The sequence below is a fragment of the Rhineura floridana genome, chromosome 4 (assembly GCF_030035675.1).
Source record: "Rhineura floridana isolate rRhiFlo1 chromosome 4, rRhiFlo1.hap2, whole genome shotgun sequence".
Taxonomy (NCBI): domain Eukaryota; kingdom Metazoa; phylum Chordata; class Lepidosauria; order Squamata; family Rhineuridae; genus Rhineura; species Rhineura floridana.
The window spans coordinates 171,660,374-171,676,884 of NC_084483.1; the positions used below are offsets into that span (position 1 = coordinate 171,660,374).

A 16,511-nucleotide genomic window follows, 5' to 3' on the forward strand; every position below is an offset into this window, starting at 1 on the left:
TCAATGAGACTTTGTTTTATTTATTACTTTTATATTATGCCATTCTTCCAAGGAGCTCAAGGTGGCATACATGGTTATCCATGGTTATCCTCACAACAACCCTGTGAGGTATGTTAGAGAGGCCCATTGAGTTCCCCCCCAAGTCTCCCCAGTCTTAGGCTGCAATCCAATACACACTTACCTGGGTGTAAGTCCGATTGAACCTAATAGAGTACTTCTGAGTAGATATGTATTAGATTGGATTGCACTGTTAGTCTGGTACTCTAATCATATCACACTGGCTCTCACTTTCCAATGAAAGCATTGTATAATACATGCAGATGGCAACTTTTTAAAAGATATAATAATAATACTTCTAATATATTTCTAGATATACATTCTCTATGACAGGTCAAGAATCAGAAAGAAAGAACTTTACGTAGCAGCATTAATATGATTTAAATCTTTTAAAAAGAAATCTTGATATATATATATTTAGTTTTTATTATATTTATTTTTGACAACTAACAACTAGTCTGCGTTCTCAACAAAATGTCATTTTAATAAACTGTCAGCAGAGGAAGACATCACGGTTTTATTTATTTACAAATAAATATTTCTTATGCAGCTTGCATGGAGCTTGCTAGACAGCGGCTAGTGTTCATATATATATGACAAAAAAGACAACAAAAAGACTCTCATAAGTGCATCTTAAGGGCACAAATTGTGTGGTTTAGGGGAGGGAAAGAGATCAATCACTGATCCCTCCCCCACATACACACCTTTACCAGGGGATAAATAGTGGGATGTTGCTCCTTAAGTATAACTCCCTTAAGTGTTCTCCTCCCTTTTTGGCTTTCCTCCCTTTTGAAAGCCAGGCATTCTATAACTTTTAGGTTAAAAACCAGTCCTATCTGAAATGAAATAGCTTGAAACAAAATAGTAAAAATTTTAAAAAGGAAGAAAACATCAAATGCTTATTTGAACTATTAGGATATGCATGCCTGTATATAGTAGGGATGGAAAGATCTGTCTGTTTTGGGTCTCTCAGTTTCTCATTTTTCCAATGTTAAATACAGTTCTCTACATTTCTATAGCAATCTGTGGGTTTTTTTTAAAAAAAAATCCTCATAAAAATTCTCCACCATTTTAGTGCTAATTTCTCCAAATAAACACATTTTGTGGGCGGTTTTGACAATGGTACACATTTTTGCAAGCCATTTCTCATCATTTCATGCCTTTTTGCATGTTATGTTCACTCATGTATTCATTTTTATGCACACTTTCCCTTAATATATGCATTTTTGTAAATGTTGTTTAGTTGGTGAACTGCATCCCAAAATTCTAATAAATGCAAATTTTGAAGAATGGCTGTGTTTTGGTTCTCATATCGTTTTGGAAATTGCAAATTTGATAAATTCTGCTTGAAATGCAAACTGAATCAAAATCCTCATCCATCCCTAGTATATAGTAACATTTTAGTTATCCTGCAGTGGGTTTGTGGGTTGTTTTATCATTGGATTTTGTTCTCATTTTATCATGCTCAGCTTATTATAAACATTATTTCGCTATCTTTCATGGGATGGTGCACCTAGATGGCTCTAGAGATTGTGTGTTTTATTTCTTTTCTTTTTTAAGCTACCTGATCCTCACAACACTTACAGGCAGGATGGTGCTGGACCCCAAACAATCCACATATATTTCAGGGATCAATGTAGGCTGATGCTTCACACTGGCAATAAGTGTGTCCTGGCAGAAAAGCAGTCAGACTTTTGCTTTGCTTCTGCTTGTTCACCACACCACTGAAACAGGAAGATAGGAAGTTGCCCTTCAGGCATGGCTGAGGGAGCTATCTACATGGAGGTGGGTAAAATGTTTCACCCAAAAGGTGAAATAATTTTACTCAGTTCCTTCCTAATGTGTGGCCAGTGGTATTCTATTTAGACATTGGAACCTTGGCATCAGGACCATTCTTTGCTGGAACTCTTTAGTTCCAAGGAGGACTCCATCAGAAAAAACATGCTGAGAGACCATCAGTCCATCTAGTTCAGTATTGTCTACACTGACTGGTAGCAGCTCTCCAGGATTTCAGACAGGATTCTCTCCCAGCCCTATCTGGAACTGCCAGCAACTGAACCTGGGATCTTCTGCTTGCAAAGCAGAAGCTATGACCCTTCCACACATTGTACCCCAAAATTGTACTCATTTCAGAATCCAAAGGAGATCTGAGGGTTTGTGCTTGCAGCTATGTTTTAAATCACATCAATTGTGTTTTCACTATTTCACTATAAGTGTGGTATCATCGTCAGATATTAGACCCATGAAGTGGAAGTAGTACACAAGCCTATAGAAAAACAGCCTTGTTTGAGCATGTTTCACATGTCATTTCACTGACTGAACACTTCATTGAATTAAGAAATTGGTTATTTATTTGTTTATTTAAGCCATTTCTATACCACTTAATATATATAAAAATCTCTAAGCAGTGTACAGAAGATAAAACAACAGTAAATATTATAAAAATATGCAATAAAGCCACAATACAAATGCATACATAATACAAATTAACAAATAGATATTAAAACAATTGCCTTGCACTTCTCCACTCAACATCTCTCAAACCTCCTGGCTCTCACCCAGGACTCCACCCATCTACCCTGGCTCTCGCCCAGGATCCAACACACACAAATCGCCCCCAAAGTCTCACAAGCTTCCCAGGGGATCCCAAAAATGGCAAACAGAAGGATGGAGGCCCGGGCTGCCCCTGTGCTGGAAGGTGATATTGACAAGGACGCCGTTCTTGCTGAGGCAGCATAGGTAGAAGTGTGGGGCGCAGAAGGCAAGCTCCAGGTGGCAGTGCGAGATGAAGCTGGAGTAGCCCATGTTGAAGCCCACCGAGTTCTACGAGGAGCCATGGTCCATCATCACCGACGTCCAACGTATCACGAACTCCGGGTCACGGCCCCAAAGACGCACCAGAGGCAGCGCCAACGCTGGGCCCGAGGAGGAGGCTGCTGACCCTGATTTATTCTATATTTCCTAACTCTTCTATCTCCATGTCCTTGGGCTCACTCAGCTGCTGCTCTCCAGGGTTCTGCTGCTGCTGCAGATAATCATACGTTGCTGGTGTGCTTCATTTGGCTTGGTAGGTCACAAGTTGTACAGGCTGAAGCAGCTGGTTGCCTCAAGCAACCAAAGAAAAGCCAGAATCCCTTTCCATCTGCACCAATTCAATCAGTCTCACACAGCAGAGCTGGCACTCAAAGCATAGAAACCCTGGGCTTTCAAAATGCTCATGCTCTCATTGTCTCCACAGCAAATGTAAAAAAAAGTGACCTTACAAGGTGTTTGGAAAATTAGTAGCTTAGGTTTCTCCATTCCATGCCTACCTTAGTGAGCAGATACATGAATCTGTTGCAAGTGCTGGCTTTTTTTCTGTGTGTCAAGAAGTTCAGAAAATCTGTACATTTGCCCATGAGACATGCTTTCTGTGTTAGGCATAGATGACGTTTAAAATTTCTTAAGAACCATCAAGGAGAGTTGGAAAGAGGTTTCTGATAATGATACTTCCTTTTCATCTCTTAATGTGTCCTCTCTTATGTAATCAGAGTTGGCTATACTGCTTTGTCTTTTGCTTTGACATGTAGGACAAACCAAGCCAAACTGTTTTGAGATTGAGGTAAATGACACAATGCACCAAGTTATTATAACATGGGATAGCCAATTTGTAACAGCCACACAATAAATAATTCATTTGCAAGTAAAATACTAAGGACTAGTTGCTCAGAGTGGGGATATTGGCATAAAAACATTAACGGCAAGGATTAAAGTTACGTGCAGCAGCATCTGAAGCATCACCCTTAATCTTAGAAAGCATGCTGCTTTTCTATGAAATCTATATTGCAATTCAGGACTCTGGATTTTCTTTGTGGAGACCATATAGAGCAGTTACAATGATTGTAGAGATAAGAACTTGGTGTCAAAGTGAAACAGATAACGTATAGATATTGTCAAAATACAAAAACTAAAAAAGACACAAGCTGGCAGTTATATGTTAATCTTCCTCCCTAAGTATTGAATGAGTTGCTGTGATGTCATAGAAGCAGGAATTCACAGCTGAGCATCACATAATCTGTTCTGAAATACAATCTTGTGGTATCATATGAACTGATGGACACATTTTATGTATAACACCAACTGCATTAGTGTGGTGTAATGGATAGAGTAGAAGACATGCTTACAGAGGAATCTTGAGCCAGTCACACACTCAAACATTCAGTTTTGAGGTGCTGTTTGATCCAGCTTCATCACTAGATGCTGAAGTGGCTTGCAGTACAGTGCCTTCTACTAGTTGTGAGGGGTGCACAATCCATGGCCCCTCTGGACAGACACAGCCTGGTCAAGGTTATGTTCTGGTAACTTGCAGATTATTTAATAATTTATGTATTGTCTTTAAAGAATAAATGTATTTCCAAGGTGGTTCACATAAAATACAATAGATAACATTTCAAACATCTCAATAAAACCACCTCTTATTATTTAAACAAGCAATCCAACATCAACAATCACCAAGATCAGGCCACACAATTAGATTCCCATCCACTGTTGGTTTCTGCCAGGGCACCTGCACAGCGTCAACTTCATGGCTGCCCATACCCTGTCCTTCTCTCTCCTAGTAGTGATGCTGCTGCTGGAAAGCCAGTCACAGCAGACACACACACACAAGCTCTCCTCAGTTTCTGTAAGGCAATATCATGCACTGATACTGGGAGAATAAACATAGTGATAGAAAGAAACACCCCGAATGTTGTTTTGCTCTTTGTGGACCTGACTATATTATTTTGTGTCTAAATGTAAAGAAAGCTCCCGCCAATCATGATGTATTAAATTATAACTGAGAACTAATTCAAGGATCAAAGATGCTCTTTGGGAGAGATCACTTTACTGGTAGGAAAAATCATTACCTTTTTCCCAGGCTCATATATTTGTACTGTATGTCTTGGAAATATCATTCCTCACAGTTTCTGAATCTTGATGTTTAATTTAACGCAAAGGTCTTTGAGCAGCTCAGTGGGGGGCTTTTCCTGGCAGAGTCTCATAGAAGAAAATTGAAATGTACATGTTTTTTCTCATGAATCAAAGAAGTGCAAGAATCTAAACTGACATTTTACATCAAATGAATTATGAACTGTGTACTGTGTACCTAAGGGAACAACAAGCAAATTAGATTTTTGTTAAGGGGGGTGGGAAGGAGAAGAGAAGCCAAAATAATAAAAATAGGTTTTAGCTGAACCTGACATGCAATTCAGTATGTACACTAGAGATTATAGATTGCTTCAAAGACCCAATACTTTGAATTATTTACACAGATTGTGAACAAGACAATGAGTAAATTCTGGTATACTACAGCTGGAACATTAAACTTAGTTATTATTTCTTCTTTATTGGTTTCGACTCATGATTGCAAGTTGGTGCTGGAATGCTTGTGTTGACATGTTTATTAATTTATTCAGTCAAAGCTCCACTGGATCACCAACCAAACCATCCAAAAGGCAAAATAGCTAGAGAACTGAATTACCTTTGGCAGGATCTGGAAATATTCTTAGTATTAGAAAGGTAATTTGCTTAATGCAATTGCATGTAGTTAAGCCAGATATCAAATCTATAAGACACTGAAAGAAAGATTACATTTATTTATTATTTATTAAAAGTATTTATAATCCATCTTGAGGTCCCAGTTACAAATAAAAACAACAGCAGGGACAGAAATCAAAAAGCCAAATACACCTCCATTCCAAAAGCCTGGTCAGATGTGTTGATGAAATGACATTCATGTCATAGTGAAATGCATTTCAGAGGGAAGGTCATTCCAAAGGGGGAGGCACTACAGAGAGAGCCTACCCATAGGCCCCTATCCCACAAAAGTCATGAACAACGAAATATAATTCAGGGGATCAAGCTATATCTAAGCATTCCCATCACACACCATCATCATTCAAGGGAAGAATGGTTTCCTATGGAAGCAGGATATGGCCAATTGAACACACTAAAATAACTGAACATGCCATAGGAACATAGGAAGCTGCCTTATAGTGAGTCAGACCGTTGGTCCATCTAGCTCGCTATTGCTTGTACGCAGACTGGCAGCGGCTCTCTGGGATTTCAGGAAGGGTTCTCTCCCAGTCTTGCCTGGAGATGCCCGAGATTGAACCTGGGACCTTCAGCATGCAAAGCAGGTGGTCTTCCTCTGAACCATAACAACAACAATAACATTCTATTATGTGAAATAATCATTGTGTCTGGCCTTAGATTCAGGGTCTGTTCATACTTTACATAACTGTAGCTATAGAGCTGTACATGAGTTACTCCATTCACGACTTTTCTGCTCAACATGGGGAAGGTTGGGGACTGAGCAGGTGGGATGGCATTCATCAAGATGTTGGGGCAGGGCTTATGTGCACACCCTGCTACCATACACAGTTTGAGCATTCACGTGTTTAGGCAAATGCCTAAGCATGCCTGGTATGACTATACTAATAGCAATGAATCAGGAATAAAAGCTATCCTTTTTCAGGTGCTTAATTTTAGTGTATATAAAAGAAATTGACAGTATGGCTTTAAATATTTCCCATTCAGTAAAGATAAGAACCAGTGGAGCATAGAGTGGTGCAGTGCTTTTTGGGATAAAAAAAATGAGGCGCCGGTACTCATATCTTGATAGAAGTACTGTGGGTGCCAGCACAAAATGGCTGTCAAGGGCAGCAAAAACAGAGGTGACAATGAGTACCATCACAAAAAAGGCACTGGTGTGGTATAATGACTAACACAGTTCATTGTGAACTAGGAAGTGCCCTGATCAGTTCTTATCTTTGCCATTAATTCACTAGACATGAGTGTTCACCTCTACACACAAACATCAGCAGCATGAATGCAGTAATACTAGTTCTATGCTGACTTTACATGAGATTCAATTTTCAGTATAATAGTGGGACTCTCAAGGTGCCCCCTGTGATGTCCCTGTATGTGAATATAATGTAAATATGGTAAGTGCAGGTTTATTATAGGAAATATGGTAAGTGGAGTGAGTGAGAAGGGGGAGTACATGGGCTGTAGAATGCTGGATGATGATTGGCTGTGTGTTTGAATGGCTGAAGGTATAAATGAGAGGATGACAGTTGAGTTGTAGAGAGGTGGGTTGGTTGAAGGTGGTGGGTGTTGAAGGTTGTTGTAGAGAGAAGGTGGCTGTTGAGAGATTGGATTAGGAGTTCTGAGGCATATATTAAGAATTAAGAACATGAGAGAATCATATATGAAACTATACACTTGTCAACAAAATCTATAAGTAATCTTGTTATTCCTAGTGTTAGCAATAAATATTTTCTTGGTTTACTTAAAGCCTGATTCCTTAGCTGGAGTGTACAGACCAGGGGGGTAAGGCAGGGTAACCAAGGCTGAAGAAGAAATTGTATCTAATGGTGGCAGCGGTAAAGGAGGAGATATTGTTTCAGCATTCAGTACCACAGAGCAACCCAGAGCTGTGAGCTTCATAGGCAAGAGGCTTCAGGAGGGTTGGGAATTACCTAAACACACAGACACAAGGTATCAAAATAGCCAGGAAGACACTAAGGCACAGTCTAGAGCTATAGTGGATACACAGAGTGTTGGGTAGTGTGGCCTAGCAGGGGGATCTTTTGAGATCTGTGCTAGAGTGGAGAGAGGTAAAAATAAACACGACAATCCTGACTGCTGGTAGCCACGAGTGAGAGCATCACAGGTGGTGCTAGGGGAAGGACGTTACCCCCCCAAATGAAAACATTTCCACTGTAATGGTCTTCTCCCGTTTTTGTACCTGTTCATGCAGACACAACATGCTGCCATTTCAGCACCATGCTAGGGCATCTTTCTTCTTCACAGCATAATCTTAGCCAATCATAGATCATATAATGAATACTTCATGTTGTAATGTCATGTAGTCAGTCAGATTAGGTACATAACGATGTCGCTGGTGGCTTTCACCCCAAGCAAGATAATGTGTTGCCCAGGCAAACAAACAATAACATCTGTCTTATTACTCTGAGCTGATTGTGTTATTTACTCACCAGTGCTGCATAGCAAGACTTTCATTTCTACTCTTGTCGGTGACTCATATCCCACCGCCAACTCATACTAGTTAGACATGCTACTTTGCTAATATAGGGAATAATTATTCGGAAGAAAAAGCAGGTTTGCTCCAAAGTGGAAGTCTAGATAGAAAACATGCTTAATGGCTTTAATTGGTTTTTTTTAAATATGGCCATAAAAAAATGGAGCCATCCGAATTAGGCTACGTTAAGCAGAAAGGCTATCCTTGACTTTGCCATTAAGGATAAATTGTAACTAGATATTCTGAAGTAATATACAACTTGTGGGTATGATGTGAGTCACCTATGCCAAGGGATGGGGCTGACCAACACAATTCTGATCTATGTGCAGGTGTTGTTTGTTAGCATAGGGGTTGGCTGCACTTATTGTTTGCTAGAGTCTATGAGGTGGCACTTAGGGGCAAAAGTATGACATATCTGTTAAAAGAGATGTAGGGTAAAAAACTTGATATTTAAAGAAAGTTGCACAAAAGAGGGAAGTCATCCCAAATCCTTGAGATTTCCAAGCCAATGAACTTGTCTCCTCTTTTCCTGCCGTGGTGAGCCTCTACCCAGCATTGTGAAAAAGTGAGCAATGTAACATATGGCCATGGAATTACACCTGCATGTGTGTGATTGAATTCTTTCTGAAGCTATGTGTCCTTAACACATAGGAGGTCTAAAATATGACAGCCTAGAAAGCAATTGTAACTACTGGTGGCTGGGAAAAAGTATTTCTTCATTCATAGGTTTAGATTGGCATGTGATATCCTTGTAGATGTGCAGTTGTTTGTTTATTCCTCATTTTGGTGGCTCATTATTCTATGACAGTTATTGGCTAGATATCTTTTTAAACAGCATGACATATAATTGGTTTTCCTGGACAACTATAAATTCCATCTAGTGTCTCTCTGACATGTATTTATAATCATTAATCAGTCAACTAATTGCTTATTGGCATTCTTTTATTTTGTGCACAATTTTAGCAGAAGTACAGCTTGAGTAAGGAGATAAACCTGTAACCACACTTGCAATGCAGAGTTCCTATGTGTTCTTCTTAAAACATTCCCTTCTAGGCAAACTTCTGGGAATCATATGCCACTGGTGGGCAGGGCCAAATCACTTTCAGAAAGTGGAAGAAGTAAGCTGCTTTAAAAGAAAGACAGCTTATGTACACTGATATGGATAAGGTTTCCAAATTGTGTGACATACTAGTTTCCCTCTATTCAGCACTGGTTAGGCTTCATCTTGAGTACTGCACCCAGTTCAGCACACTGCACTATAAAAAGAATATAGTCAAACTGGAACAGGTTCAGAGGAGGGCAGCAAGGATGATCAGGGGACTGGAAACAAAGCCCTATGAGGAAAAACTGGAAGAACTGGGCATGATTAGCCTTGAGAAGAGAAGACTGAGGGGAGATATGATCACACTCTTCAAGTACTTGAAAGGTTGTCACACAGAGGAGGGCCAGGATTTCTTCTCGATCATCCCAGAGTGCAGGCCACAGAATAATGGGCTCAAGTTACAGGAAGCCAGAGTTGGCTGAACATTAGGAAAAACTTCCTAACTGTTAGAGCAGTACACCAATGGAACCAATTACCTAGGGAGGTAGTGGCTCTCCAACACTGGAGGAATTTAAGAGGCAGCTGGACAGCCATCTGTCAGGTATGCTTTAAGTTGGATTCCTGCATTGAGCAGGGGGTTGGACTCGATGGCCTTATAGGCCCCTTCCAACTCTACGATTCTGTGATTCTATGATATCTAAGGCAGACTTAGTAACTTAGAAAATACCTTCAGCTGGCATGCAGAATACCCTGAGTCATCCCAGGTGATAGGAAGAAGGCATTCATGGGAAAGACAATTGGGAAATGTACTGTTTTTAGCTCTGGAGATTCTGTGAGAGGCTGCCCAGTAGGAAGTTGATCAATCAATCAGGGGAAGCCAGTGATCCTTGGCATCCCTGTGGTTCAACCTGTAGAGAGAGTACCCAGTAAAGCTGAATAAGAGGTATGAATGGGACCAGCCTCCTCTTGATTTTTCCTGTCAGATGTGGGGGGACATCCTCTCTGTGAGGAAGATGCTTCAGATGTGACCTGGTTAATGGTATGGAGACTTTCTGATTACACATAGGTTCTCGTACAGCAGCTTTTGCCACTGTGATGCCATTCGGATGTGTTGGACTACAGCTCCCATTGGCCCCAACACCAGGTTGGCCAAGGTTGTCTTAAAGAGATAGAAATGAGGAGGGGCTGTAGCTTTTTGATATAGGATGGAATTCAGTTTTGTAATTCTTTTCATTCTTGTACTTTTTCTTTATAATTACACCCTGCCATTTCACTATGTTAATTGAGCATTTACTGGACAAGATGTGTTGATTCAGTAAGTTACTGGTGGAGTGGTTGCCCCTTGAGGGCTATATTAAACCTTGAGCAGAGCATTTTGAGTATCATTGCTTGTTAGAGACAATATATCATCCTGATGGGTATGTGGCTCTTCTGTTAAGAATATGGCAGAGAAATTATTGCTACCTTCTAATTATTGCTTGGATACTAAGCAATTCCTTAGAGGAGAAATTAGGACTAAAGAGATGAAAGAGGAAAATATTTCCTGAAATGTTCTCATTATTAAAGATATGTGGCATGCTTTATTTGTTTTTGGATAATCAGTAGCCATTTGATATATGGTTGCAGGTGATCAAGTGCTTGGGAAGTGCTTGATAGGTTTAATGATCACCATGTGACCATTTTCACAGAACACCTTTTTTATTACTGCTCGATAGAGATTCCACAGAAGTGCTTTGATCCTTTAGAGTGAAACTTTTGTATTCCTTTTTTGTTTTTGGAAATTATGTGTAAATTATATGCAACAGGAATATCCCACATTGTCTAGTGTGTAAACAAAACCTCTGTGCTCCAAACTCAGCTCTTTCTGGATTTACATGGAACAAGGTTTTCCTCAATTGCCCACAGGATTTGATGGTGGATTTTCTTTGTTTCCTGTAGTTTGTAAAATCTGTTGTCAGATTATGAGACAATGTTAATTATTCTTGAACATTCATATCAAGAAACCCTATTGATGTGTGCAAATAATGCATCTATCTCTTTGATTGCTATTATTTATTTATTTATTTGGTTTATATCCTGCCCTCCCTCCCAGTAGGAACTCAGGGCAGCAATTACAAAAGTTTTACAGAACATTTGTAGAAAAACATTAGTTCAATAGAAAATTAGATCATATAGAAGTTAATAGCAAGAATGGCAGAACTAAAAGACTGCAGCAACTCTAACTCTTCCTGGTTTATCATTTGCTTAGGCCATGAAAAAATTATGCTGGAATCCTGAGAGACCTGAATTTTAATGCTGTGAAGTTAGTTAATGGGCATCTGATTTTAAGGGAAATAATGGAATATAACCAAGGCACCTTTATACATCTGTGTTCTGTATGCTTCATTGTTTGCCCTCTTCTACCTATGTCTGAACAATTCCGTATTTTCTAAGAAGGGCTGAAAGAGGAGTTTGCATGAATTGGGCTTCCTTTTGGAATTGGAAGCACATAGGATGTGAGAATTACCCCTTCCTTACAAATGCATTCTAACAGGTGAAATCTTCTCATGCTTAAGTGGTTAAGAGTTGTACTGTTTAAAGAAAAGAACTACATGCATAGAAATCTAGGAAGCTGCCTTATACTGGGTGAGACCACTGATACATCTAGTGCAGTGTTATCTTCGCTGACTGGCACTGGCTCTCCAGGTTTCAGACAGGGATATTCCTAAACCTACCTGGAGATTGAACCTGGTACCTTCTGAATGCAAGACAGATTCTCTACTACAAAGCTACAGCTCTTCCCAGTGCAGTTCTTTTGAATTGTAAGAGGCACAGACTTACCAGGCTTGAACAGTCTTTACTGGCTTCATAAGCTATGTGCTATATTTATGTTTATCCACCACCTCCCACGCACCCACCCAGAGTATCCTCAGAGTGCCAGTGTTCTCTTATTGCAGAGCATACTGGGTGGGACCATTGCTACAAGAGCTCAGACACCTTTCTCATCACTGGACATCTCCCCAGGTCCTGCTTCCTACTCCTAATTTCCTTATGTCCCACCAAACTCCTGACAAAGGCTCACGTCTGGGACTTTTCCTCCCAGTACCTGATTCTAAAGTATCTATTGTTTGTTCCCTTATTGTTCGCTCTAAGAGTGAGAGCTCCCATCTCAAAATTCATACCTTGTTTCTTCTTTCACTTTTCTTTGGACACTGCTGTAGAGGGCACCAACTTCTTATCTCTGTTTCCCTAAACTGCTTAATCTGCAACTGGGATGGAATGCATCCCTACAATTCATCACTTTCTTCTTCTCTTCACTCTCCTTCTGTCTTCTTTCTGATTCTTCATCAGTCTCACACCACCCTTTTGCCATTCCTGCTTTATCTCTGCATATTTAGGGAAGAGGTGTGTCCGCCATCCTGAACTTGTTTATTGCTAGTGGTGCCCCCTGCAAAGACTCAAGGCACAACACCATCATTGCTGCCTTCTCACACCAAAACTGATGGAATTAGGAATGAGCACTGTGGTCAAGCACTTCTGCCTCACTCCCCTCCTCTTGTATGCCAGCTTTGATGCTGCATTTGTAGCTTGTATTAATTTCCTGGTCCTCAGATTTCCCCAGATCCTGGCTTATTATCTTGGATTGTTTTTTACTTGACATTAAGCCTGTATTCACCAGTGTGAAAGTAATGGAGAACTCTGACTTAATGCAAGCTACAAGAAAGAAATCCCAAAGCTTGTGAGTGAAGGGAAGTGTGGAGGGAAGAGGGAAGGGAGTTGTGCTTCGCCCTGATATTCATTCCCATTTTCATAAACCATGTTTTTTGAAGCCGAGAAAGGTAATCTGAAGCTAGCCACTATAAAGCACTTTGCACAATGTAAATAAATGCTAAATGAATGATAGACTCCTGGAATCCAAGCTGTGACATGTTTATGTTCAATTACTTCCGTACATTCACTGGAATTTCCCCAGGTTTCTGTCTGATTACATCTCTTTCCACAACTTCTGAGACCACTCACAAAGGTACCTCAAGTTTCAGAAATGGGTTTTTGTGTGATATAGAAGTCAGAATTCAGAAAGGGAGAATCCAAAGCCCTTGCTCTCTCTGTATCATCTATATCTATATCAACAAGCATCTCTCTATCTCTCTCCATATGTGTGTGTGTGTGTGTGTGTGTGTGTGTGTGTATGATTACAATGGTGTGTGTGAGTGTGTGTGTGTGTGTGTCAGCAATAATATATACTTTGTTTTTAATGTTGGAATATATTTTGTATCATATATTGTATTTTAATAAGTTTGTAAACTGGCCAGAGGACTTAGTCAATGAGCCCAATATTCAGAGCTTGGAATATTACTTTTAAAAAGTAATAAATTACAGTTACAATTACATGGCCCCAAAAAGTAGTAATTACCGTTGCAATTACAATTGCTCTGAAAGTAACTGATTACTTTGCTTTTTCTCAAAAGTAATCACTACAATTACATTTCAGTTACTTTTTTAAAAAACCGCCTACAAGGTGCTGGCCTTGGCTGCTGCACATCTAAGTAGCCTAAAACAACATTAAAATAAACACACACAGAGGTAGTAGAATAATTATTTTTATCCATAAGATAGCAATGGTGGTCTCTCCGCTGGTAAGGGAGGTGGGGAGGGAGGCAGAGGCCACTACTTTTTTTTTTTTCAATAATTTTTATTCAAATTTTCATAAAACATACAAGACGAAATCATAAAACATTCAAAGACAAAAAACAAAATCAAAAATAGTTAAACAAAAAAATAAAAAATAAAAATAAAAATAAAAATAAAAAATAAAGAGTAAAATATTGACTTCCCATTTGTCAAAGATCAGATCAGTTATAAGTCTATAATATATAACAATCCTGTCTCTTAAGTCATATTATAAAATCACTTTCCTCCAATAGTTATCTTACTTAATCATCAAATCTCATAAACATTACTTTATTCTTTCCACAAAAAGTCAAAGAGAGGTTTCAATTCTTTAAGAAATATATCTATCAATTTTTTTTTCCAGATAAGCATATCGATTAATCCATCTCATTACTAATTATGATAATCTTATTGTCATAACCATAGTCAAAATAAACATTTCAATTAATCCATCACATCAGAATCTGTTAGGTTCAGTAATTTCAGTAGCCATTGTTCTATTATCCCTATTAGTTCCATTTTCCATCTTCCATCTTCAGTAGTCTTGTTAAGTCCAGTAATTTCAGTATCCAATCTTCCATTATCAGTATTCCATAATAATCTTGCTGTCAAAGCCATAGTCATATAGTAAGAGTCTGATGGGAATTACCTCTATCCCAAATATTTTCTTGCCATCCATTCTGAATAGGTTGCTGAAATACTGCTGTAAAATCATATCTCTGTTCTTTTTTTCAAAATACACTGGGTCATCTCTTGAAAGTTTTTCCATTGTCACATGGCTGCAGTTAATTCCATAGATTTTCTCTATATTGGGCTCCATCACATCATTCCAGTCCAGAAGATTATCCATGCCATTGATAACTTTATCTCTAGAATCTTCATTAATTTCTTCAGAGATAACATTGAGTTCCAAACAATAGATTTTATTTCTAAAGTCCATAGGCTCCAAATCTTTTTCCTGTTCCACGTTTGTTCCAATCTCCGGGGTCTCCTCTCTCACAGGGACCCCTGTTCCAGTCTCCAGGGTCTCCTCTCTCACAGGGACCCCTGTTCCAGTCTCCAGGGTCTCCTCTCTCACAAGGACCCCTATATCTTTAATCTCCTGTGTCTCCAAACAATAGATTTTATTTCTAAAGTCCATAGACTCCAAATCTTTTTCCTGTTCCACGTTTGTTCCAATCTCCGGGGTCTCCTCTCTCACAGGGACCCCTTCCAGGGTCACCTCTCTCACAGGGACCCCTATATCTTTAATCTCCTGCGTCATTTTACTCAATTCAATTTTCAGCTCCTTACAACCCTGTCGCAGGTTTTGTTTCATTATCTCAATCTCATCCATTATTTTCTGAAACATAGTTATTTCCAGATTCTCAGCCACTTTCTTAATTGCCATTTTAAAAGAAAAATATAGGAAAACCACTTCTTATTTCAGCAACAATTGGGTTAATACTCCAAACTTGGTGACATCACAGTATAAACAGAGCAGACAGCCTTATCTCTCCATAGTTAAGTAAACAAAATGCAGTTCCCAGGATCGAAACAATTAATGGCAGTCGTCAAGAAACAGATTCGTCAAAATAAAATAGACCAAAAAGAGAGTAGTCTCAGACAATATAATATTCTTCAAAATAAAAATCTGGAATAGAAATCCCTCTTCTGTGTATATCTTTAGAATGCAAATCCAGGACAGCTTTTTGCAACAAAAACAGAGATAAGCTATTAATTAGTGCGTAGCAGAGAGAAGTTATGGCTCCCCAGTGAGATGTCAAAAACCGATCAATCTGGCAAATCTCTTTTAAACAGCAACAATTTAAGTCAAGTAAAAGAAAAATATAGAAAGAAGGGTGCTTGCCTGTTAGTGCGTTCTCTCTTAGAAGATAAGATGTACGTTCGCTTTATCAGATAGAGCTTGCTGTTGAAAATCCGTCCCACCTTCGTCGGCTGGACCTCGTCCCATAAATTAATGAGATCTGGTCGTCCCAACAAAAATAGGCTTTGAGGTTAATCTCTTCGTTTCTCCCTACCCGGGAGAAGTTTAATCAGTCAAAAAAAAAGAAAAAACTGACTGATATATCTGAATAAGCTTCTTTTGAGGCAGGAGCCCGTCTCAAAAGCAGGCACAGGCTAAGTCACCCTTCCCGGAAGTCCGGCAGAGGCCACTACTAAGATCTTTGCATGTCAAACCAAGTGCAACCCCCCCACTCATCAGCCAGCATAATCTCTCTCACTTAACCACCTCCCGGACCCTGCCGTGCCACCAACTAAGGCACACTCACCCAAGCAAACATTTTCTCCTGAGATGCAAAAAAGGTAAAATACTGCAAATGCAGTACAGTAGCCAGAGAGGGTGGTGGAGGCCACTTTGTGTGCCAAGTGCAAACACAGTATTCACACACACACATTGTCATCTTTTACCTCCACAGTTATTTATCTCCATTCTGCTGCTGCCTCCTTCTCCTCCTTTGTCCATGTTCTTGCTCTCCGGCTCCTTTTTCCCTCCACTCCATTCTTCAGCACCACAATCCATTTTTTAAACCATTGTTTTCTCCACTCCACCCCATCTCACTCTCCACCTCCTCCCTCGTCGCCTCCTACCCACTCACAGAGTATGAGGGAAGAGCGACGCTGCACAGAAGCCCAGTTTGAGGAACATGATTTTCATCCACAAATCAGAGGAGCAGAAAACTTCCCCTGCTTCCC

General features: G+C 39.6%; 1 protein-coding gene across 1 annotated transcript in view; it reads left to right on the top strand.

Annotated features, from left to right (window-relative positions):
* Positions 1-16,511, top strand: part of USH2A (usherin) — a 766,975-nt gene that overhangs the window by 461,983 nt on the left and 288,481 nt on the right. The gene's annotated exons all lie outside the window — the stretch shown is intronic.